Below are 25357 nucleotides of genomic sequence, written 5' to 3' on the forward strand. Positions count from 1 at the left end.
AGCGAGACCATTCAAATCAACAAAACAACTATTAATATAAAATTGCCTTTTGAGAATTATTCATGAATTTAATTTAGCTTTTCTTAATTTTTAATTTCTTAACAAGAAACTAGTCTATACATGTTTAATGAAGGTCTAATTCTTGAACATCATGTAGCCATATTTATTTTATGATGTCACTAGAGCTTGATTTTGAAACAAAGCTGTCTCTTTATAAATGATTACACTGGTACTTCACACAGATACGAAGAACTTGTCTTTGGGGAAGAGCCCAGCCAGGTGGATCTCAGGACTGAACAAAGCTACTACACAAAAATGGGCTAAAATCTGCCCCGCTGAATTGGAAACTTAGCTTCCAGTTGAAAATACCGAGTGTTTTTCTTGTCCACACTGAAGCTGTTAATACTGAACATTAAATAAATATACTGGGCACAACACCTGAGAGCTTGCATATCACCAGATTTGAATCGGAATCCGACTTCAGTAACTTGTGTTGCTCAAGAGTTCTAGCTCAACTCTTTTTGATGGCTAAAAAGATAGAAAAATTTAACAAAATTCTATAACGAATTCTTTGGGAAACCTTTCTTCACATAATCTTAATAACAGTCTGAAATTGAAAGCAAGTATGAGCATGTTAGGTGATACAGAAAATGAAGGAGAATGTAAGGAACCATCTTTGAGCCAGAAATGAAGGGAACGTTTTCCTACTTTTTAGACACACTTTGATCAAATAGGGACACGAGCTGTGCCCTAGGGAGCTGCTCCAAAGACTACTGAAGCGTGGGTACTGTTTTGACTTCATATAGCTGAGAGTGTGCCCCGTGAACCACCCCCTTCAGGCCAACTAATATTGTTATTGTTTTCCTTATCTGTTTATATTCTGTTAGTGACAAAGAAAGGTATTCAAGCTTATCTGTGATACCGATGCTGACAGAATTTTAACTGTAAGAAAACTACTGCTTTCAGATTAGTGTTGCCTTAAGAATCAGAAAGCACTCAACAAAGAGTAACAGAGGAGTAAGATGCGGAATGATAGGTAGCTGAGTGTTGTTTGAGATGGTTTGAAGTGCTGAGATTTCTATGGTAAGAACCATAGAGTGTGTGTGTGTGTGTGTGTGTGTGTGTGTGTGTGTGTGTGTGTGTGTGTGTGTTCACACGTGTGTATAGGAGTGCACCCATGGCTGCATGCAGACTGATGTTTGTGCATTAATTAGATGCTTCCCACATTTAACTAAGCATATGGCACACAATTTTCAGCAAGGTAAATTATGTTACAAAGTATGATCCTGCTTCCAAGAGCTGACACCTGGTCTGCATCCCACTGAGGGAAAAACCCTCAGAAATTGTGTTAATGGACTGAACAATAGTCAGAAAGAGAATGCCATTCATTACAGAGAGAACTGGATAATGCTATCTTTCAGCCTTCCTGCTGTCGCTCTATTTACTCTAGCCTGTTGGTGCCTAAGTAGCTATGACTTGAGGCAATACATTAAGACTTGAAAGGAACAATATATTTTACAATTAGGTTAGCGAACAGAAGCAATTGTACTTCTCCCTGTTGATAATTACGAATCAATTATGCTATATGTTTTTAAAAATGATAACTCCCATGGTTTTTTTGTGAAGCAAAATGTTTTCAAAAAGATATAAGATCTTTAGGGCCAAGTACTACAATGTGCAGTGGTTAACAAAAAAAAAAAAACAACAAAAAAAACCCAACCAAAACACAGACAAAAAAAAACACCCAATGTTTCAACCCTGAAGCAACACTTCTGTGAAAAATAGATTAAATTAAGGTCAGATGGAGCAAACTGCTGCTAAACATGGTTAGTGTAAAAAAGAGATCTTCAAGGAGAGAGCTAATGGAACTGAATTTTTATGCCTAATGAACTGAAGATCCAGGCTCCAATGCAACGTTTTATAAACAGTTTCTTGTTCTGTAGGGTTTTTTCTTTAATTCCATGAGAAGTATTGCAAGCATGAAATAAAACTGCTTTATAATAAACGAGTGACTTCATGAGTCTGATTTCCACAATCGTTATTTCTGTTGCAAGTAATCGCTGAGGTAGTTATTTGTAGAAAAGGAAAAGCAATGAAATTATTTATTTTAGCATTATATATGGGCTCCTAGAATTAATTCTCAAATTATCACAGCAAACCAATTCTTCAGTACAGTACATGTAACTATACTAACAGAGATGGGAACAGATGAATAGATTCTCTGGAAGTTAAAGACCACTTATTACAAAACAGTGTCAGGAGAGATGCTTGAGAAGAGCTGAGTGGGTTTCCTGCCTGTGGGACACAGCTCTGCAGTTGCAGGTGCTGTGTGCTAACTGGCCATGGGGAAAAGGTTCCAAGCAGAAGAGCTGCCTTGTGGCATGAAGGAGGGACCTACTGATACGTTATTGAATGTTTCCTAGCTTTTAACAGGTGTGAATGCACCATTTCACGTATGCATTAAAAAAAAATAATTGTATTTTTAAGTGTTTTTTACAGTGACCAATGCATGATGGTGGTGTCTCATTTGTTCTTTGGGTTTTGTGCTGATGATAATGTTGCTACGTTTCATGAAGAAACTGTAGACAGGATGCTTACGCATGGTAATGTTTTACTGCTAGTATTCTTAGATTATGCCAGCAATTAATCAAAATGTTGGGTTTGTACTGCAATTTAAATAAATGTGGACTCTGTTTTTTAAGAAATATGAACAACTGAATGAAAAAAAAATTGACAACTTAATTTGTATATGCAAATATCATGCTTGCAGGTGCAAACATTTGCATGTGTAATTTGTATATACAGTAATGGCATTTGCATTACTGGTGCAAAATCTTTAGAGGTCGGATACCTACTTCTATTCTGGTTAATACCTGGAAGCATTTTTACAGGGCCTTTTTGCCCTTTGCCCTAGACGATCTTGCAAGAATCTGTGCATGTATGATTACATATGTGGTATTAGTTCATAAACAGAATAGAGAGAAGCTATGTTTGAAGATCTTTCACACTGTGTGTCGTGTTTTCAGAAAGATGAAACAAATATAGGAAGAAAACACAATTTCCAAGTTGTCTTTTCCTTTTATCTAGGAAGTGAAGACAAATAAGGAAAGAAAAAGAAGCTGTGAAATGAAAGAGGAGAGAAACCAAAGCTGATAGGAAAGGTGGCCCTTGGTGAAATGGTCAGCATCACTTTTCATGATGTAAACTGCTGATATTGTAGCTCTGTGGCATTTCCCATCAAATATGACAGGCTTTATAGCAGCTCTAAATTAGAGTATGGAGGAAAGTACAAATGGTTAGAAAGTGAGCGTAGCAGGCAATTGCTGTAGAGCTTGTTGTCATTTTTAGTGCTAGCGAAGCCTAAATAATACATTATTGTCTGTTCTGTTGACAGCACCTGCAAAAGCAAACTGAAAAAAAAGCCTTCACTTCTTCTGTGACATTGAAGTATTATCTGTGTTAATTTTCCATGTTTTGCTTCAAAGGATGGATATATGTAAAACTGTATCATCTTTCATCTGCATGGTTATTGTCTACTGATTAGAGATTGGGATTAAAATGAGTCAGAAAGCTCCAGAGTGCTGCCTTGGCTCCTGTTACATCTATGCAAAAAGTACATGACTTCTTTGATCATTTCTGCTGATTACTAATTTTAGATCTGTTTTGTGTGTGTTAGTGAGAGAGAATCCTCAGCTGAAAGCATAGACCTTCCTCACAGTCTAATAACGTTATATCTTGTGAGGAAACAATAAGTTAATTACTGTCTATACTAAATAGGTATTTTTTAAGGAGTTCTGATGCATGGTAACCTTATGGTTTGTATTTGTCTTCTGGCTGGATTGAAATTTTAAGGAAATTAAATAGCAGTTGGGATAAAACGTGTCATAGTACATAATGTGTGGATTGAAGGAGTGAGGCAGTGCTGACCCACTGGGAGCCAAGCAGAGGTGGGAGCAGCCATTGAGGAGGGTATGCTGGGAGCAGCAGAGGATTTGCCATCTGTAGAACTGAAATACCAAGAATTGGGAGAAGATTGCTTGGAGCCTCTTTAAAATGAAATCCCCACAAAAGCACACCATTTCCATACCTGTTGTGATATTAAGTCAGTTCTTTTATGCACTATAGTTCTAAAAGGTTATCTATGCGGCTGATGTCCAAAATCAGTACTAAGTATGCTCTTAACTTTTTTGAAGTCCCCAGAACATCTTGGGCTGTTGTATTTTAAAGAGCTTTTAACTTTCGATTGTCTTAGGAAAATCTGGTAAGAGTTCCTGAGCACATCGACACTTCGCTATTGCTTGGCTTTAAGTACAAGCAAGTTTCTGTTTTAGTCCAAACTGAGAAAGGGCTCTTTACATAATTTCATTTATTTATTTCTTCTGGTATTACCATGTTTCTGTGCCAGCTGCAGTTTACTGACTGCATAAAATACGAAATCTGGCAAACTTTATGATCCTGTGTGAAGTCAGTGTGTCAGATGCGTGAAATGAATGCGGCTGAGTGTAGAAACTCAGAGGAGAAATCACCATGGGAGTACTAACAGAACTGTAAGAGCAGAATTTACTTTAAAACATCTTTCCCTAATAGTAGAGAAAAGTCTAGAAAGTTTCTCATTATGAGGAACATCATTATAATTCACTCTTTATGTGACAGTTGACTCACAGGCTCCTGTCATGATCTTGCTGTGCTAGCTAAAGTTTCTGTGTCGCAGCACTCAGACACTTGGAGCAGTGGCTGCTATGAAGTGACACAGTGCTTGCATATGCACGTCGGGTGTGCACAGTATTTCTGCAGTCTGCTTTCTGTGCGCTTGAAATTCTGTGTGGGTGGATTCAATTCATTAATAGGTCACTCATCATTTATGGTCAAGTGTATCTGCAGGTCCCCAGGAATTTTCACTCAGGAAGCGTAGCAGACATCAAAAATAAGCCAACTGGACAGTTTTGTTATTCATCTTTTCCTGTGTGTCTTCAGCTCAACAGAAATGATGAGTTGTCCACAACATAAAATGTCAGTTTTTATTTATGTTAGTCTCAAAGGTAAGAAGGCGTCTCTGCCAGCATCTTGGTAGAAGAGAGCCCTTATTTTTCAGAGATGAGAACGAGTCTCTGGGGTAGCATGCAAGAGGAAGAGGAAGGACTGTGAGCAGCCCTCCTTCCCTTTGGGGGCTACAAGAACTCTGCTAATGCTTGTTCCCAGTGTTGTCAGTCTGGTGGAGAAGCCCCACCGATGACTTGGGTACAGCAAAACATAGTAAGATCAGAGAAGTACATATAGATAGCATACACTAATACAATGCAGAAAGCAGATTACAAGCTCTGTTAATTCATTGGATTCAAATAAAAATGTCTTAATAGCTAGAAGACCTGTTGAGTTTAGTAGTATAGATTATCCTGGAGAATATTTCTAGCGGTAATACGCGTGGACAAGATCTGTTATGTGAATGGCCAGTTTGTCATTTCTCAGGAAATGACAAGTACTTCCAGGAAGAGTTATCTATCTGCTCAGTCTGACAGAAGCAAGAACATAAGTGTGTTTTTTGGTTGGTTATATCTTTCCAACTGCATGTGTGATGTACAAAAATCAAATCCAGAGTCATGTCAGCAAATACAATAACAGATTCATGCCACTTCGATAGCATTAAGCTGGGGTCTTAATGTTATGGCAAAAGTTCCATTATTAAAAAGACATCAGCAATATTGCTATTAACTAAATAGTGTAAGATCAGTGGAATTTGGTATTTCAGCTTGCTAAAAGTGCATGCAGTTTTTAAGTAGGAATAGTTTTTATTACGGAGAGCAAAAGGATTCCTGTTAAATTTTATTGTAATTTCTTGTAAACTTTCTCAAAGCCAGTCAGTTGTACACGTTACTGTGGGTTTCTTTCTTCCTACTTGTCAATTATTTCTTTGGACTCTCTAAGACCCTTGAAAATACAGGTTAGATGACCTCTTCTGGCTCTCAGTCATACTCAATTTTATGCTTTTGTCAAAGAAATTCATTACTGTTACAGTTAAGTTCTGAAGAATAACTAGCAGCTTTTTTTTGGAATTAGGCAGCAGACATTATCTCTTTGACTGCACTTGTAGCTTCCTTTATATGCTTTGGCATTTTATTTTGTGTAATATCGTATGATGCCCTAAGGTGCTTTAACCTCAAGGCTGCTATAAAAATGAACTGATAGATGAAATGCCTCCCTAGGAGCATTTTGGGAAAGATGAGCTATCAGGTCATCAGTGCATAGTGCCAATGGTTAAAATTCACAGCAAAAGTAGCTTTAGTAGCCCACTAAAAATGTGTCATTTATTCTGGCTTATCCATGACTTCATGCAGTGAGAGTTCTTGAAACTGTCCTAGCTCCTTCTCCTATAAATGCATATGGAGACATTCTGTCCCCCATAGCGAGGATCCTGGTGTAGAGCTGAGAGTTGTTTGGGGGAAAACTAAACACAGAAGGGAACTGTGATTCTTTCACAGTGAAGAAGTGTTTCGTTCAGTTGACTTTCACTTTTCCTACATAAGTTAGGACAAAAGATGAGTTGAGCTAACAGTAGCACAAGTATATTATAATAAGAATTTGTATCAAAGCTTCAGTGGTGCCTGCAAATCCTTTTTCAAGCTGCTTTGCTCTCTAGATAAGTCTGGCCCCAGGTGCAGAGTGCAGACTGGTGACTGTGCGATCCTTCAGGTAACTGGTGAACACGGTCATCAGAAGGGCTTGTCGTTTCTCTCGTGCTGCAGAAAACTTTTGATTTGATTAGTGCAAGATCAGGAATGCTTCCAACACATTCTGCTTGTGCATGCGCTGTAGAGAGCTTGTGCATGGTCAAAGTCTGTGATGTCCTTATGTTACAGCTGCAATCGCAGGAGTACGTGGGGCTAAGAGCGATTACATCTGCTTCCTAGCAGACATCCTCCTACAAGTTGCTGTCCTCTAATGGCACAGGACACACAGCAGGTTTGTTTGATGCTCACCAAGGCCCTTTCCTGGGGAAGAATAGAATTTTACCTTTCTCAGCATACTGCTGCACTTAGAACGATGTATTTCTGACCGAGGCGAATGGCGGTTAATGAATGGAGATGTCTCTTTTTTATCCTTTCTTTAAGTCTGAACAAAATACATTATTCTGAGCCTTGTAATGCTCTGCAAAAAAGGAAAATAGTCCAACCCATTAGGTTATTATTATAACACCCAACCTTAAATAAAGATTTTTCTATTTTAAAAATTATCTTAATCTTTTATTATATTCTCCATTTTATCTTAAAAATATCTTGAAGAAAAATAAGCATTGATGCAAAAAGTGGTTATTAAGAATCCTAAGTGCTGCTGTTGTTGTATGCCCTCAAAATAAAATTGGGAGGCAAAACATTTGTAAGTGCTTCAGTAGCTGTTTGTCACTTGCCAAAGAATGGACACCAAGAATGCAGAAGAACATTACTCTCTTAGAAAAGCTTAAGAATGTGTTGTTATTCATTTCAATCTAAAGAACCGATTTTACTCACTGGTAATGAAAGCAGCTTTCTCATATGCAAGAAACAAATGTTTTCTATAGGGATGCAGTGTTTCAGCAAATCCTTTGAGGTAGGATTATACACTCTCTTAAAATAATAGTTTCTCTTCCATTCTGTGTTTGTGTCACATAGTTCTGTAGGTGGAGATAAACTGTATTTTTAAAACTGAAAGGTTATTTTATTCAGATAAACTCACTGAGTCACTATATCAACTGACTTCTGTTTTATTAATTCACAAATACGTTTGGGTAGCATCTTGCTGGAATTCCTGTATTTATATACTTTCATTCTGTGCTTATATATATGATTATGGATATATTCCTATATATGTATAAATCACTTTTAGTTTTAGGCTGTCATCCAACAGAAACCTCCTGAAGGCTAAAGAATTCAAAATAGTTCTTCATTACTCTCTGCGAAGCGCTTGTCTATTGCATATCTGAATGCTGAAGGTTTCATTAGCAGCATGAGAATTTACTCCTTTATTTTCCTTTTTAGGAAAATCTTACATAAAGAAAAAAACAACAAAAAAACCTCATGTGGAATACTTTTGTATTTCTTTTTATGGTACTGTTAGTATATTGTGAATTAACATGTCATATTAGCTTGCTTTTTCTTCTGACTCCTTTCAGTCTAAGGTAGGACAAAATATTTTATAACCTGAACTTTAAAAAATGCGTGGTATAGTTTTACATCCTATAAATAGTAGCTTTCACAAATCCACAGTATGTTAAAAAGTGGTGCAGTAGTTCATTTTGAATTCTCAAGAGATAGTTCACAGAGACTGGTTTTCTACATTACAATCCAAACATCACGAACTGTGATTCAGATTTTGCTATCAGGGCCTTGCCTTTACAAAATAGCCTGTCCCGTAGACAGTCAATCAATTCCATGTACTGTAATTGTGTTAAGACAGCATTGCAAAAATCTGTTTACAGCTATCTGTCCATCGATCCAGAAACAAAGCAAGAACTGAAAAACAAGAACAACTGTCAAAGCCTAAATGCCTCCTTGCTGATTCTTATAATACATATGGTAAGATCCAGAGGTACTGGTAGCAATTATAAATTTGACACCTGCAAATTCCTACCAGGCAGTAATACCTGAAATGGCAGTGTTAATTTCTACTTTCACAATATGAATGCACTGTGAGACTTTGTATATCTACATATGGCATTATGTAATGAGATTGCTGAAGAGATCTTTCTCAGAAATCCGTAGCCCTGATTGTACTTTAAGCTACAGTATTTATTGAACTTCACCTGTGTTGAACAGAATGCGAATTATGGGAGCTGGAGAAGAATGTGCCACAGACCCTTCTGAAATCAGTGAGAAGGCAGTGAATTAGCTCATCAAGGTGCTCGTGATTTAGCATGCACATTACAATTCCCCTTAGTTTTTATAGTGAAAGTAACGTATCACAGATGATTCTTGTGGAGGAGTCTGTCATTGTCAGGTGCTGGGAAAAATGAGAAATATGCAGAAGGGAAGTGGAAACCTGTGTATTGTGTTTGCAACCACAAGTTTTTCATGTTTCCTTTATTACTTGTTAATGTTGGGATGATCCTATAGCATCTGCATGGCAAAGGCCCCTGAGCTCAGGTAACCAGGAAAGGGTTGGTAATTTCCAAGACAATGCAAACAAACACCTCAATGCAATTTTATCTGTTCTTAAACTCCTCACAGAGAGTGTGGTACAGTGCAGATTTCTGCTCTCAGGTGACAGCAACAGGGCCTGAGGGAACAGTGTGGAGTTGTCAGGTGGGGCTGGGTGCTGCCCCAAACAGTGGTGGGTATGGAACAGGGAACGGCACTAAGCTGCCTTAGGGTTTGGGTTCTGGGGTGCTGTGAAAGCAGGAGTTGGAAGGGGCTCACAACGATTGTGGAGTCCAACTTAGGATACTCTATATGATTCTATGAAGGTTGTTTTTGACATATAGACTCTCACTGGAAGTTCAGTCTGAACAGAGATGTGCCATTAATAATGAGGTCTGTTCTAGAATACATCCTTATTGGAGAATCTGTCCTTCCTGCTCCCCGTGCATTACTTGAGACTTCCAAAAATATCTGAAGCTGAGGAACAAAACCTGCCAAACCACCTTTCACATTCGTTATTCTTCAGCTTTTCCTACCTGGGGTCATGAAGCTTCATCCCCAGTGATTTCTTATGCCAGTGGTCGTGCGAGATGGGGACCTCAAATCTTTGTAAAATTCCTGTATTCGTTTACCCTTTGACAATGTAGCTTTTTGTTTTTAATACAGGAAAAAATGAAGCTCAGGATTGCACTTCCTTGAAGAAAGCATTTGAAAACTTAAATGAGTGCTATATCAGAGGCACTGAAAACATAATCATTGCTTTCTGTATGGAACAGTTGTGGATTATATTTCACTTTTAAATTGAATTTTGGAATTAACGGTCCTGCTGTTGCTAGCAAAAGATAGCTGAATTTCTGCTTTTGCTTTTTAAAGAGAATGTTTTCATGATACGTCTGGGCCCATTTGTATAAATGGCCCCAGACATATCACAGTCTTTTATAAAAGTGTTGCTGGTGCTTGAGCCTCGTCAGGTTTGTGCCTCCTGATCTTCACTTCAAAGAAAGTGTGAGAACATGTCACTTTATCACTTGGAGGAATTAATTTGTCATCCAGGATTTTTTAATCTCTGAGAGCATAACCATTTCTGAATTGTTTGTTTTATGACTCTGCTGTGGAAGGGAAATGTTACCTGCTTTGATGTGCCTGTTGCTTTCACTGCAGGGAAAAATAAAGTGCAAGCAACTCAGGCACTTACAGAGCCTGAGGGGCCTGAGACAGGGCTTAGTGGAGCTTCACAGTGGCCAGAGGTGTGAGTGCATTTCAGCCCATCACAGTGGCATATCTGATGCCATGTGGTACTGGAGCCACCTGGACCATGGACTGCTGGACTTCTCACTGGAATTACTTGGGGCTCTGATGTGGCCTGGGTATTCAGTTGCTTTTTGGGTCATGCTCTGAGCTAAAAACAAATGGTGCATCTTCTGTCATGCAAAATGTGTCTGTTTCTCCAGAGGTAACGTTAGAGATATTTCTGACAAAAGAAATCATATATTATTTAATAACACTTTGAGTCGTTTGATTTCGGCAGATCACTCTGATCTCTGCTTCCCTTATCCTGCTTGGAAAGCAAGCAGTTGAAGAGACATCACAACTGGCAGCTTAACTTCTATAAATATGGGAATTATTTTGTAGGAAAATGATTTAAGAATCGTTGTGTGCTTCACAGTCCATCTGATATCAGAAAGTCCAGTGGAAGGATTGCTGGTGTTTTTTCCTTTGGACTGAGTCTGGAATTTTTTAGTTTAAGCTGTGTAATTGTTGGTGGCTCAGTACAACCCGTTCTCCCATCTTTTTGCAGCCTTTTCCAAAAGAAAAATCTTTGTCTTCGTATTCTTCCTTGCACTGCTTCATCCTGACAGATAGTGGACCAATGCGTTGAACATCTGTGTTTTTAGAGATGTTTTTAGTTCAGCTGAAGCTGCTCAGGAGCTACTGTATTTTTAGAGTTACAAAAATCTTAGTCATTTTTTGCTTTTAACTTTACACGTATGTATAGGCACAAGCAAATACAAATAGAAGAACATGCTTGATAACTTATTTATGAAGGTTTCAATATTTAGATCATCAATACCATGCTGCGATGGTTTAGGTTTGCATCAAAATAGAAAGCTTAAAAGGGAAAAACCTCTTTGGTCACGGGTGTGCTAATGCAATAGTAAAAGCTTTAAACTGAAACTGATGGAGGTCAGAAGGATAAATCAGGTAGGTAGGAACCACAGTGAGATGGACAAAAGCCAAACGTGGCAAAATATGGGTTTTTATAGTAAGGTCACTGGAGGGGTGGATAGGAAGAAGACTATATGAAACGTCCCATCTTATAATGCAAAAACCATACAGAATAACATAGAGGTTATAAACTGGTTAAAACTGCATTTTGTTTGGTTTGGAAGTAAATTTTTTGGAACAAATCAACAGAATATGAACACAGGATTTACAGTGGTCGCACTGTAAATGTGCCATTAGTTAAAGGAAATCTACCTTGAAGGCAGATGCTGCCTCGGTTCCCGAATGTAATTCAGAAACTTGATGATGGGCTCAAGTTCCCAAGGCGCAGAACTTCTTGGTAGAAATGTTCAGCAAAGGCTTTAGGTGTCTGTTTAGAAAGGTGGTGGTAACACAGAAAACAAAGTTCTTGCATCTCTTACTCTGTAAGTTGTGCTGCCCATCAGGCTGGCCAGTTTCTATCTTCCAACATCCAGTTGGGTGTTGTTCATTTTTAGAGAGCTGGAATTGTTTGTGTTTTTGTTGGGTAGTCTGCTGGGCTTTTCTTTTTTTTTCCCACTGGGTCAATATATGATAACTTATAGTCTAAAGCCCCTCTGAGCTCCTTGTGCTGCACAAATTGTCTTTTAGCTGAGCAGGGAAGTTGTTGGGATAACTGCTGGGGCCTTCCTGTAATACACTGCTTTTGTAGACAGGCTTTGGTTGTGTGAATGCAAAGCCAGGCACTGCGACCTGTGACTGGTAAGCTTCTAGGAAATTCCTGGCTATGTTGGAAAGAGAGCCTTAGGATTCTGGGACAGCAGTTAATAAGGAGTGCACTCACTTGTGCACAAATTCAAAAATTCTGGTATATAGTTGTAAGCTTATGTTTACATGTTGCACACGTGTATGCAGGAACATCACTATGTATAAATGTGTGTGTGTGTGTATATATATGTGTGTGTGTATGTATATGTGTGTGTGTGTATGTGTGTGTGTGTGTATGTATATGTGTGTGTGTGTATGTATGTATGTGTGTGTGTGTATATATATATATGTATGTATGTATGCACTGAGTGAGCACAATTTCCAAATGAAATAAATGGCCATTTAAAATGTCACTAGTGTGACAGAACATAAAATATTTGAGGCAGCTGTGATAACAGAAGTTACTTCACGTAGGGTCCTTTTGTTATTTGTCTAATTGCTGACTGTTAGAAAAGGCTTAAATCAGTGGACGTGTACATGAAGAAAAAATTCTGTATGAACAACCAGTTGGTTTTGTCTGGATTGAATTTATGATATGCTGTGGTCATTATTCATTGAAAATCAAGAGCCAGTAATAGTGACTTCACATCAGTACAGTCAAATCACTGCTTAAAACTGAAGTTAAAATCCTTTAAATTTAATTTTGTAGGCAAATTGCAGCTGCCAGCTTCTCAATTTGATTAGTTCCAAAGACAACCCTTTGTAAGAAATTGAAAATGCCAGGAGGCATCAGTCCTGTAACTGTATTAGTGCACCAACTGAAGTGTAGTGACCTTGGATGTTTTGCTGGGCCTTAGTATTGTTTTGTTGGAATTAATTCAGCTATTAATATTTGATTGAGTTTTTGCCTCTGACTAGACAAAACTTGATCTTTACTGCTCACTAGAAGTACAGCTGACATCTAATTTAGTAACATATGAAATGCACATTATAATAATAATTAGTTGGGCTTCTTATAGAAAAATACCAAGCAAATAAATAGAAATTGTTTTAAAATGTGCTGCATGGTGCAGGAAAGAGAACAAGCTTTGTTTTTCATGACAGCCTCAGTGAAGCAAGACAACTAATTTTAGAAATGTCTGCCTTTGAGCTATTATTTATCCAATTAAAAAAAAATCTAACTTATTGTACCTAAAATCATTATCAAGTTTTAGGGAAATAATTTCTAGATTAGATTATTTTCGTATTGGTGAAATGTTGCATTATTGATATGAGTAGAATTGCTGGAAAGAATTCTATTGATTTTAAGCAAATCAAGTGCTCTGCAAGCTAATTTACAGCAGTGTGGTGAGGAATATCAAACCTTTGGCTCCCCAGAAGTTAAATGTAGTCCAACCCTCGTAGTAACCTGCCTGAAGCAAACGTATAAAGGGATATTTAATTGTCCTTACATGGATGTGCTTGTAAATGTCAGTCATACTGCTCTTGTTGCGACGGTACAGGTACCTGTAAGGACTGGTGCTCTACCTTGTAAGTGAATATCAAAAGCCTTAACTCAAGACACTTTGTTGCTAAGAGTTGTTCATTACAGTATTAAGACCGTGATGCAGAACACTCCACACACAGCATTTTAATTGTTGGTAACACAGAAGTCTTAGATAAGTAAGTAATGAGCAAAATGGTGGTGTTGTCTCTTAGCAGCGTTTAAGGTCTTGCCAATCTTAACAATGATTGCTTTAAGTATAGTTCAAATCTGTCTCACTTCAAAAACAGTTGCTGGAAGAGCTTGTAAAAACAGTGTTTCTCCAAAGCAGTGAAATACTGAATATCTCAAGCATGAAATACACATCTCAGAAGGAAGACAATAGAAGGCTTTAGAGCACTCTAGGGTTAAATTCCCATACAGTTAACATAAAAACAGCATTTTATGTACAATATGCTTGCTTAACCTTGCTTGTAAACTCAAATAAGTGCATTTCTACATGCAGGCTGATCTACAGAATGAAAGGAGATTACTTGTATGCCAGTATTTACATGAGCTGTGAGTGATAGGAGCTAGAAAAGAGAATCAATAAGAACAGCAGAAAGCAAAGTGTGACGTGTGAGGATATATTAATTTTCCTTTCATGTACATGATTTGTTCATAATATGAAATAATTGAGAAGCAAATTAATAGCAAATTGCTACAGCTGACTTATGAACTATCCTGACAGAAGACGACTGAGAATGATGGCACTTCAAGATGAAGCCTGCTTTGGATTGATGGAGGGGTCAGGGTCATTCAGCTGAAGTGGATGGCAGATCTTCCTTCAGACTGTCCCTATGCAGTGGGGGTGAATTTCATCCATTAGCCTGACTCGTACTCTCACAGTGCTGAGAATTCTCACAGTGGTGTGCTTTAATGAAATTACATTCTGAAAGCATAGAAGAAAGGAATTAGAAATTCACAGATCTGATTTTTTGGGAGTATAGCTCAAACTTTTGCAGTTTTCAGTGCCATCTCTGCTGACTACGACTGCTTTTCCTACTACTTAACTGCTATACTTTTGTACGAGTTTCAAAGCCCTATCTTGTTATTACTTATGAAGCATTTTGGTGAATCAGATGCATATGAGGAAAAACAAATGGTCTGATACGGACAACTTACCTAGTGACGTTAGTACTCAGTTCTGAGTAAAGGCCCATTCTTGTATCAAACTTCTTAATAGAAGAAGGGGTGTTGTGTGCCTGGGTGTTCCTCACATCAGCAACATTACAAGCAGAATGGTACTGGAGAGTTAAAATTGAGAAGCCTGAGCAGACATCAAGAAGGATAAACTAATATTCTGGTTAATAAATCTCAGTGAACACTTCAAAACACAGCAAGGTGCAGCCCTTATCTATGTAATCTAGAATAGTACACATGCAGCCTGCTAGTGTTGGGCCTTCCTCAAATTTGTGTGCACCTTAATTAAAATCCCAAGGTAAACACTTCTGTTGTGCTGGCCTGCTTGTCATTCATTTCTTTTCCCATCTTCTGTTCTTCTGTGCCTTCTGTTCTTTGTGTGGAGACCCTGAAGTAAAATAGCTTGATGAAGTCTAAGCTTCTTGCACAAGGAGTGGAAGAAAGGGATGCTACCGCTCAGCTCTTGACCTCAGAGAAGCTTTTCCTCTGCTGGGATGTTGGAGAGCACTTTGACAGATCTTTGGAATCCTGAGGTCTCTTGCGAGCTGTATAGAATTCCTTATAAAATACATTTTGAGAGTGATCCATTCTGCCAACATTGGAATAGCCAACATGGAAAGTGCTGTGTTAGGGGATTTGTATTCAGTCTCCTGCCTCTGTCTGGGCCGTGAAAACTGAATGCTTTGATCAATAGTGATTTAGGGCTTTTTTTGCATTACGAAGAAAAAGTTATGTTAAAAAGATGTAAGGAGTCTTCCCCCTACTTTTCAAGTCTACTTTCTGCCAGCCTGTACCCTCGTGAGGCTCTCTCCTTTACTATAGGTTGCTGCTTGCATCTTGAGTGGGAAGAGCTGTGCCCCTAGATCCTGGGTGGTTAGTTTGGCCAAACAGACTGATGTGCTATGTGCAGTGCCTCCCACTGTAACTGTCTGGGGATTTCAAGAATGATGACTATTGCAATGCTTTTGTTTCCTATTCCCCCCCACCCTGTCTCTTCCTTAAGGGCAAAGTAAAATAAATGTTTCACACATTGGGAAAGGCTGTTAATGAGCTCCAGCAAAGTGCCTGGTAATGGTCATATCTGGCTCTGAGAGATGAAGAAACTTGAAACCAGGCTTAGTGGTGCTGCCTGCAGTGGTAACAGGATCCTCTCTTGATATATAGCATGGAAAGGAATGGTTCCAGTTAGTGGTAGGAAAGCTTCAGTATTGCTGAGTGGATTCCATTCATTTTTATGTTTGGATTTTCAAAATCAAACTCTGCTTTCTGAATATGTGCTCACATGGAAGAGCTGATGTTTTCATTCTCTGAGTACTTGCTGAAATTGCACAAATACTTAGACACACACTGTAGTGTCTGCAAAGGGCTGGAGAACAGAAGTACAGGCTTTCAGCTTGTACGACACTTCAGAAATGCTGGTTTGGGGCCTCAGATAGAGATAGACAGAACTGGCTAAGAAGTCATTCACAAGCCACAGGCACTCCATTGAAGGAAGAGGAACAGACTTGGCAAACAAAACGAACAATGCAGAGTGTACTGTAAAGTCCGGCACTTTGCTTTTATTTTTCAACTCAGCTGGAAAACTACTGAGTGATTTATAGCCAGAGAGATTTATAACTGTCACATCCCTTCCTCTTGGTGTTACAGGCATACCTGAAGCAGCCTTTTCCCCTAACCTGCCTTAACCAAGTCTTATCTGCTGTTGGCTTTCAAAACATTGCACTGATACTGTACAAATGTGGAAGTTCCTCTGGACCAATTTTTTTAAAACTCATAGAGACTTGTCCATGCAGCAAAGTTGTTACCCTGTATATCTCTCCATCTAGACGCTGGATTCCAGAAGTGGTTAATCCAGACAGGAGTTGTTTATTCTAGGAAGAAAAATATAATTCCATTTGTGTGCTCTGTCTATACAGAATGATGGTGGCAGAATATATAGCAGTGGCAGGTATCTTGGTAGAACATATTTATGAACACTGGGAAATTTCCCCTGCATGCACACCTCAGATACGTGTCCTAAAATGCCAGGTTTTAAAGCTACTGATGATAGTAAGAAAGAACCACTGTTCCAAAAGGCTCTGCCTTCTGTGCCCATTGAAATTGGAGGCATCCCCTGTCTCGATGTGGGCTGTTTCCTGAAACAAATCCATCTCCTCTGCCTAAGTTTTCTGCTGAAGAAGCATCTGCTCAGGGCACAGGCAATGGTGTGTTACATTTCTTGTGCTCCACAGGCCATTGAGCAGCAACAAAGGATTCAATGTCTGAATTACAGTTTCTCAAGTTCAGGAAGGATAAAGTTCTTTTGCAATATCTTAGGTAAAGTGCAGTGCATCAGAGCTTGTTATGCTGATGGTCCTTTACTCTGACATTTTGATTTAGTTTAAAATTCTGTTTAAACTCTACTTCTAGATAGTGGTGCTTAAATTTTTTATTGGCAGTCTGTTTAGAACTAGTCAACCCTATTTGTTTTCCTGCTGTGGATTGGCTGACAAAAATACAAAAGTAAACAGTAGCTTGGAAACAATCTCTGAAACTTTTAAGAAGCTGGGGATCTGTCAGAGGAATAAGTTCACTGATAGAATTCAGTTCTGGTAATTTTACAACCACTCTGTTCTTAATGGTGAGCTATCTGACAGAAAGCATCAGGATTCAATGTCCTGTGTTCAAGTAGCCTCCTTTTGGTCTGAAAAAAATAAATCCCACTAACATGTTACACTCCCGAAAATGTATTTCTGCTGGCATTGTTTTAAAACAGTGTCTATGTGGGTACTGTAATTTCTAAAGAGTTAAAAATCAAACTATCTTACAAATTTTGATGCAACTTTTGATAATTTCTGCAGCTGACAATTATCAGTGAATCATCTGTACTGTGGCGACCATGAAAAATGTGAATTGGTGTTGCTACCTATGGTTGACTAACAGAATCTATTTATTTAGGTCAGTTTAGCAATGATGAGAAATGACAGAAAGGAGCAAGTTAAACTCTTCTAAATTGCAAAGACTGTAATTTTCTCTCAAGACAGGGTTTGTATGATCTGATATCTGAGTAGTATTGTCAATTGTCCAAAACGCTTGAAGCCTAAGAAAGGAAGCATTCAATCTGATGTAGAGACAATCTTACAGATGCAGTATAAAATGACAGTTGCTACTGTAGAGAAGAAAGAATTACCTGTTAAAAGAAATTGTACTGATCTTCAAAACTTAGTATCTTGGTTATCTGAATAATTATTTGCTTGAAATTCTTTTTGTTAAATAAAATTTTGTTTTTCAAACTGCTGTCACATTTATGCTAATGAAAAGTATAATTTTCAAAGCTACAAAACCTGCTAAAGCAGAAATCTATCCTGAGCCATTCTGTGTAATCCTGTAGGTTGGGACTTGCTAGAACAAATACCCAGAAAGGAGCAACCCTTTTTGACAGGCACATTTGCTAGGCACCAGGGCAGTTCTTTGAGAAATTTCCTCTGTATTAAGTTCAGCTGTTCACACTGCAGGGAGATTTCATTATTCATTTACCTCTTTTGGGAACAAAGGTACAGATCTAAAAATCCTTACCCTGAAAGATGCTGAACTCTCTCAAATGTCTTTGCTTATTATGTATCACCAGATCAGCCCACCAGTTTTAACACAGAGGACCAAGTGTATCCCACATGTGAGTCTTTCAAATTCAGAGAAACTAAGCTGAGGGTGAACTTGGCTATCAACAACTTTTTAGATCTAAATATTATGGTCATTGCTTAGATCTTTTTGTCCTTGATGTAGATGTCTCATAGCTCACAAAGGAGCAGGGCTATTTAAATATTCAGGGAGCAAGCAGTGCCAATGAGAGCAGAAGAGACCTTCCCCTTTAAATGGGTGAAGGCCCAATGTGCTCCAAATGTAAAGAGGAAAAGGAGACAAGAAACCTGCTGTGGAATAGGGTACGTAGCAAAACTCAAAGAGAGATCTGAGGAGGACAAAAAGCAGGCAAATCTCAAAGATGTCTACTGCTAAAAAATCTGGGAAAATTATTTTTAATAACAAAGTGAAAAATGGAGCAGTAATGCAAAATCCCATTGCTCTGCCCAGTTATTGTGGCCTGATTTCTGGTTAGAAGGATTGACAGTTCATATCACTCAAACCTTTAATTTTTTCTTCTTTATTTTTCCCATTCTCCTTCTAAGATTAACTTACAAGGAATTTATTTTGTTACTTAGGCACAAGTACAGTTTGGAAAAAAAAAAAAAAAATCATGGTAATTTTTGTCCTTTTTCTCATCATGAAATTATTATTCCTGGGCTTTCTGCACCCACAGTGGGAAGACTCCACTGCCAGTACTTCCTACTAATCCATCATGGTGTTGGGGAATGAGAGAACAAGCAGCAGTGGTGAACATGTTCCAGATTGAATACAAAGAGATATAAAGTGAATTCATGGTTGCATTTATAAGGACGTATCTGATAAGGGCTTTGGGTCTATGGGAGAGAGTGAGCATTTCTCTTCATAACACTGTAACCTTAATCTGCAGATGAACTTCCTTAAATTTTTTCTTAAAATTTAACTGCGGAGCCTTAATGGACGTCACATTTAGAGTTCACATTTTATCTGGTGTTTTTTTTTCTTTTTTTTTTCCAGAAACTGTGCAAAGCTGTTTGTCTGCCAGTCAGAGGCAAATGGGAATGGCTGCTGGCGTACCAAAGCGTTGCACTGAAGGAGACGGTCTGCAGGCATTAGCTAGGGTGGCAAGAATATGGTCTGCCAAGGAACTTCTGGATATGTCATAAAGCAGGTTTGGGTGATTTTTGTTTGATTTTAAGTATGTCATTTTCCTGTGATGTAGGCATCTGTAGTGTATTTTAAGTGCTTCATTCAATCTGCCAGGCCTCCAGAGCACTGGGGGGAATGTTTCTTGCAGCAAAAGCTTTCCAACAGCTGGTAGGTCTTTGAAGGTGGACCTTATTTGTTAGCAGATCACATTTCCCTCAGGGTTCTCCTGGTAGGAGACATGGAACTCTCAAGTCTGCCTAATAATGCATCTTAAACACTTTTAGAATTTAACACCAGAAAGGCATCAAATTGCTTGAGTCCATCTCAGTTACTACTAAGTGAGTTATTTGGATTGTTTATAAAAGTCTCTAGAATTGCCTCATCTTTCAAAAGGACATTTATGGAGTGGTTTGATGTATTTGGAAGGGCATACGTTTCCATGTTCTTCCAAAGAAACCATCACTCTCTGAACAGTCTTAGCATCTACCAGAATAATTGAAATGAGAAGGAAACAGTATTAGAATCCTCTAAAGCCTGTAATGAATAATGAAAAGGCAGTAGCACTGATATTACAACCAGATGTGTACAGTACTATACTGTACTGCAGTACAGTACAGAAACTATTTTTCTGGCCAGCAAAGTCTTGTTCTCTCTGTACATTAGAAGGCAGAATGTTGAACTGACCTCTGAATAAGTATGTGCCCAGTGCTTTTTCTCCAGACAACATTCTTTTCCAACCGCATCAGGAAAAGTTCCCTGAAGTATTTACTTCTGATTTCTGTTTCTGTTGACTACAGCCCTGTCACACTTCACACACAAAACATATGTTAGGACAATTCAGGTTTTATTGGAAGGAAGCCCCTATGGTGCTGGATTATAGATTGTGTTTTTTGTTTGTTTGTTTTTGTTTTTGTTTTTTAATTGGTCATCTCTAAATACAGAAATATGATTCTTTTTTTTTAGCATTTTGTGTTTGCAGGTGAGTTGTGCAGCTTGTATAGCTTGTGTTGTCCTATGACAGTCTGCAATGCATTACAGTTGTGAAATGCTCATATTACACTGTGAAGTAGAGGGAGAAGATTATTTTGTCTATGTAAATTATGTAACATATAAAGCCTGTGGTGTACATGCCCATACCTAGTGGCAAAGTCAGTAATTTTCTCTACATAAGCACCCACTGCAGTGAAAGAATCCAAAGAACTGAGATGCCCAGATCCTAAGAGTTCTAGAGTAGATAAAATGGCTGCTTTGTTGAAGAGCTTAAGACAGCCCCCAAATGGTAAATCAGAACTTTACCAAACTGCATCAAGCCCAGCTCCTATGTCAATGGGAGCTAACTAGACAGTTTGCTTAACAGGAACCTTCTGACTTTCCAAACTCCTTTATCTTGCTTTTTATATTGAAAAGTACAATATAGTTTTGAGAAGATGCTTTTGACATGCACAGTTTTCCTAGTAGAGTATCTAGTATGATATGAAATAGATGTTGGTGAGTGAACATACTTTCTTCGTTTGCCAAGATTGTGGAGAGGATTAAATGAAAAGTAATTCATGAGGGCAACACCATCACGCTTTTTTTCCTCTGCGAAAGAGCCTTCACGTTGCAGGCATTGCACTTATGTGGCATTTTGAAAATCTAATCTTTAATTAGCATTTGTCTGTCTGTTTTCTCTTCCTTGGCTCTCTGAAACACAGTATTCTGGAGTTTCTTTGTGTACGACTCATTCAACACATTTTTCATTCAGCATGTTCTTTAGACTGATTATTTTGGAAAACAAGTAAGTGCAGAGTTGCCTCTGGGAGGAGATGAACTCTCAACACATTCTGCTCAATCAGCCTGATGCGATTGTCACCGTGACTGACATCAGACAGCCCGCATCTCATCAACAAAGAGTTTTCCTCCCCTTTTCAATGTACGTTTGATTTCCAGTGAAGTACATTGAGAGGACCAAAATGCTGTGTACTGGCTCTGCTCATGCATACTGTCTTTTTCTCTCCTGGGAACTTACAGAAGGGGAAGAAGCTGGTGTCTGGCCTGTTCTAACTTTGTACTTCAGCTGAGGAAGCCCAGGCAGACTTGGGGCAGTCTTTTTGGGATGTCAACAGCAGCCCACTTGCACTGTGGATTGCTTTAATTTCTGCCAGATGGCAGAATTTTCTTTCACTCTGAGCTTGCCTTGAATTTAAATCATCAATCTAGAGGCTGCAAGCTCACACATCAAGTATATTGAGCAAACAATTTTAAAGACATGTTTTCTAGTAACTTATTTTCTTATTTGAAATCATAATGGGTATTTATGGCTGCACAAGATCACTATTATTATGGAGAAAAAAGTTACCATTTCAGTCTTGGGATTTAAGATAGAAGGAGCAGTGAACAGGAGCTAGAAGGTAACTGATTTAGCAGCATTATACTTGCTTGTGTCTAAATTCTGAAATGGGAATCCAATGTAGAACTGAGCTAACTTTAAGCCTCCTTGACTGGGCACTAATAGCAGCAAAAGAGCCTTGGCAAAGAAAGCCCAAAGATTTTCAGGTAGGTTTTGCAGTCTATGCTGACCTTCATTACCACTGGTGAGAGACTCCCTGCACCTCATGGGCTGGCCAGCTTAAAGCAAACTTGTGGGGTCCTGCCAGTCAGAGTAATGCAGAGTGGAATATCTTAAGAAATGATCTGTGGAAATTGTGCAGTGTAGCTATTAGAAACAGACCACCTTCTTGATTGTTCTGTATGTATTCTTGCATCTTTCCATTCTAGCAAGGATGTCTGTTGTGTGTGTTTATACTTAGTGTTTTTCAGTCTGAGGGATTTTTCATCCACCACTTTCAAAGCCTGTTGATATTACACTGCCAAATGCAGGGCTTGGAGCACAGAATAGGGAAGTGACTTACTGTACTGCAGCCTTCTTAATAACTTTTAACAGCTCACAGGTCCCCTAAATCCCAAGCCAGAGCTGTGTCTGGTAGGCTACTCTGCATTTTGAGATTTTATACAGATATGGCAAGTATATATTAAAAAGCCTGCACCAGAACACAGGATTAAAAGGCGATACACGAAGTACAATATCCTCCAAGTATTTGAAGGGAGGGAAGCAGTTGGAGGGTGACAGTCTGTTCCCTGGCAACTTCTGACATTTGTGTTAATTCTCTGTTGGAATGAAAAATAAGCCTTTTGAACTCTTCATGTAAATTGAACTGTTGAAAAACCTGTTTTCAGATTTAAACCAGAGCATGAGAGCATCTGGGTTCCTGGAGTATTGTGCCATTTGTCCTGGATCAGATGGTTGAAATGTGGCCCTCACACGTGGGGGATTCTGGTCCACATTTCTGCTTTATTTAATTATCACAAGATTTGAATAAGTTTTTAGAGTGTACTGATTTGATTATAGCCAAAAGATAGTCTGCATAGTTGCTACTAGAGTGTCAAGGTTTTTTAGAAGGTCATACCACGTCTAATATTTTTGGACTTTGTGTTTCCTGCTTTCATCTTTCTTTGACATCCTTTTTCCATCTAAGAGTTAGAAAACTGTGTAATCTTTGTTCCTGTTCTTCATACGCTCAAAAAGTAAAGCTCCTTATAAATAAAGGTTACAGTAACTTGGACCTTGATCTAGTTAGGCATTCATAACTAAGTATGTATGAATTCCTACTCAGATCTGGAAGGAATTCAATCCAGTCACAGTGTTAAGGCGAAGTCTGAGGTTAGTACTCTTGGATTGAAGTGCAAACTGGATGATGTCTTAGGTGAAGGCTACCATATTGTAGGTTATGTCCCTCAAATGAAGAATAAGAAGGATTTTCTTCTCTTTGTTTTTTCCTCCTCCATTCATTTTCAGTGCTCCACAACCTTTCTAGTCTGCAGGCTTTTTGACTCTATTGCACTCGCACTTCCTGCTGTCAGAATTGGCCGAGCTATTGTGTGATGTTTAGTTAAGTTGCAAGATGGCTCAGTTTTGTTTTCAAAGAGCACATACCTGGGTGAGCCAGAATAACACATATTGATTCTTGGACCATTTGTAAAAAAGATTTCTTGGTCTTGAGTACGTGAAAGCAGAAATGAGGAATTGTGTGAAGTTAAAAGCAGGATGCATTCTTTCCAAAATCAGAAACTGCTGATACTTCCAGATGGTATGCCAAAAAAGTTTTATTAGTCTTCCATAGGCTTTTCACTTTTTCCAGATCCCTGCAAAATGGAGAGGCCGCTCCCTCTGATTTTCTTGCCAAGTTTAAACATGAATCTACTGTTTATCCAGACTGCACTGTCTTTAACAAATGATTTACGTTTCTTGCTTTCCTTTTGTCCTGTACAGTGGATTTAGAGCCTGTTGAGGTGGAGTTGGGATTTGCTGAAGGAAGGGCATTTGTTTCAAACTTGACTTCTAGGCATTGTTTCTTTTAGGAACAGCAGGTAGCAAGAACTGACCCTGTTAGGTGACATCTGTGGGGAAAAGAAAAGAAAAAAAAAAATTAAAAAAAAAAAAAAAAAAAAAGCTTTCCCCTTAAATTTGATCTGCTTGAGTGCTATTTTAGATCACTTGATTGTCACTTTTTGTGCCAGGTGACAGCTGTCTTAAGAGAACGACTCAATTTTCTTCTTTATTATGCGCAGGTCCTTTCCCAAGAGTAGGTATTTATCTATTAGAGATAAGATAACAGATATCAAGTTGAAAAAGGTTATGTGACAGTAATTGAAGCAATATGTTGGCCTAGCATACTGAAGTATGAGGTTTTAGCTGCGTATTGTTTTAGAAGCAACTTGACAGAAGGAGTAGAAATTGAAGCTGTTTATTGATTTGATTCTTTCTTCCTTAGGTTTAAGGAATAGAGCATTAGTGGAAGAAGTGGTATTACTTCTGGCCTTGTATTTGCATATCAAAAGATGACATTTTAAAACAGAATCTTTAAAATGTGCTGGTGGTTTTAATTCTCTTTGCCATATGTGAAATCAGAGGAACATGCAGTGCTAAGTTTCATTAACTATTGGGGAAAAATAATTTGTCTAATGGACCTTTTGAAATGCTTTGGTTTGAAGTGATTTGGGTGGTTAGGACCCAGCACTGGAACCCAGTGGGTCTCAGGTGGAACACATCTGTAAACCTGTGAGCATTTTGGTTTTGCTTTTTAGTTGTAATACTTTTCCTGTAACTTGACAGTTTTAGATAAATGAAAAGTCATCTCTCTCCAGCTCCATAATGAGTTCATGGAATTTAAGCAGGGCCTTTATTAGGTGAGGTGCTTTCAACTCTATTGAGATATTTTTTTTATCCCATAAAATATGTAAGATTAATTTTTGTTGTGGCATAAGAAAAAGTGGTTTTCCCTGACATCTCTATAAAAAATCAATCTATCTTTCCTAAGATTTCTTTTATTTTCTGTCGTCACTTCAGAAACCTATATTGCAATTTTGTCCTTGTGCTGTACAAAATCCGAGCTATTTCAGACAGAAATAAACAAAAGAGTTCAGTTTTAGCATCTTATACAACAAAACCTTTCCTAAATTCAAGTTATGTGCCAAAGCATTCTATTTTTGTTATATTTTAGAAGTATAGTAGACCATCTGTGGTATATTAGGAGCCTGTTATGCTATTGTGCTGCAGAGACACAGAAGAAAAAGCCTAGGTTCCTGAGACCAGCGGTTGAAGTATCGATATCAAACCAAAGCACCTGCAGAAGGAAGGCAGAGCGTAATGTAGTGACTTGTATCAGGGAGGGGAAATCAATCCCACAAAAAGAGAAAAAGGAGAATCTTCTCAAAAGGGTGGGAGGAGATTAATATTAAGTCTTGCTTTATCTGCCATTCAGGTGCTTTAAAAAAAATGCAGCTTTTTACGGATTCTTAAAGAAAAGCTAAGCTCAGTGTAAGATAGATGGATGTTATTACGTCCTTCATCTTCTTAAGCAGTGCTGGATCCCAGATGTGCCCAATCTGT

The 25357-nt window shown here is 38.3% G+C and overlaps 1 long non-coding RNA gene across 1 annotated transcript in view; it reads left to right on the forward strand.

The window, feature by feature from the left end:
- The window catches only part of LOC146543491 (uncharacterized), a 94962-nt gene that overhangs the window by 23067 nt on the left and 46538 nt on the right, over nucleotides 1-25357 (forward strand). Inside the window, exon 2 of the long non-coding RNA XR_014886124.1 lies at nucleotides 19297-19450. This is a non-coding gene — a long non-coding RNA (uncharacterized LOC146543491). The remainder of the gene's footprint in view (nucleotides 1-19296; nucleotides 19451-25357) is intronic.

This window comes from Meleagris gallopavo, chromosome 13 (assembly GCF_905368555.1).
Source record: "Meleagris gallopavo chromosome 13, MGAL_WU_HG_1.1, whole genome shotgun sequence".
Classification (NCBI taxonomy): Eukaryota; Metazoa; Chordata; class Aves; order Galliformes; family Phasianidae; genus Meleagris; species Meleagris gallopavo.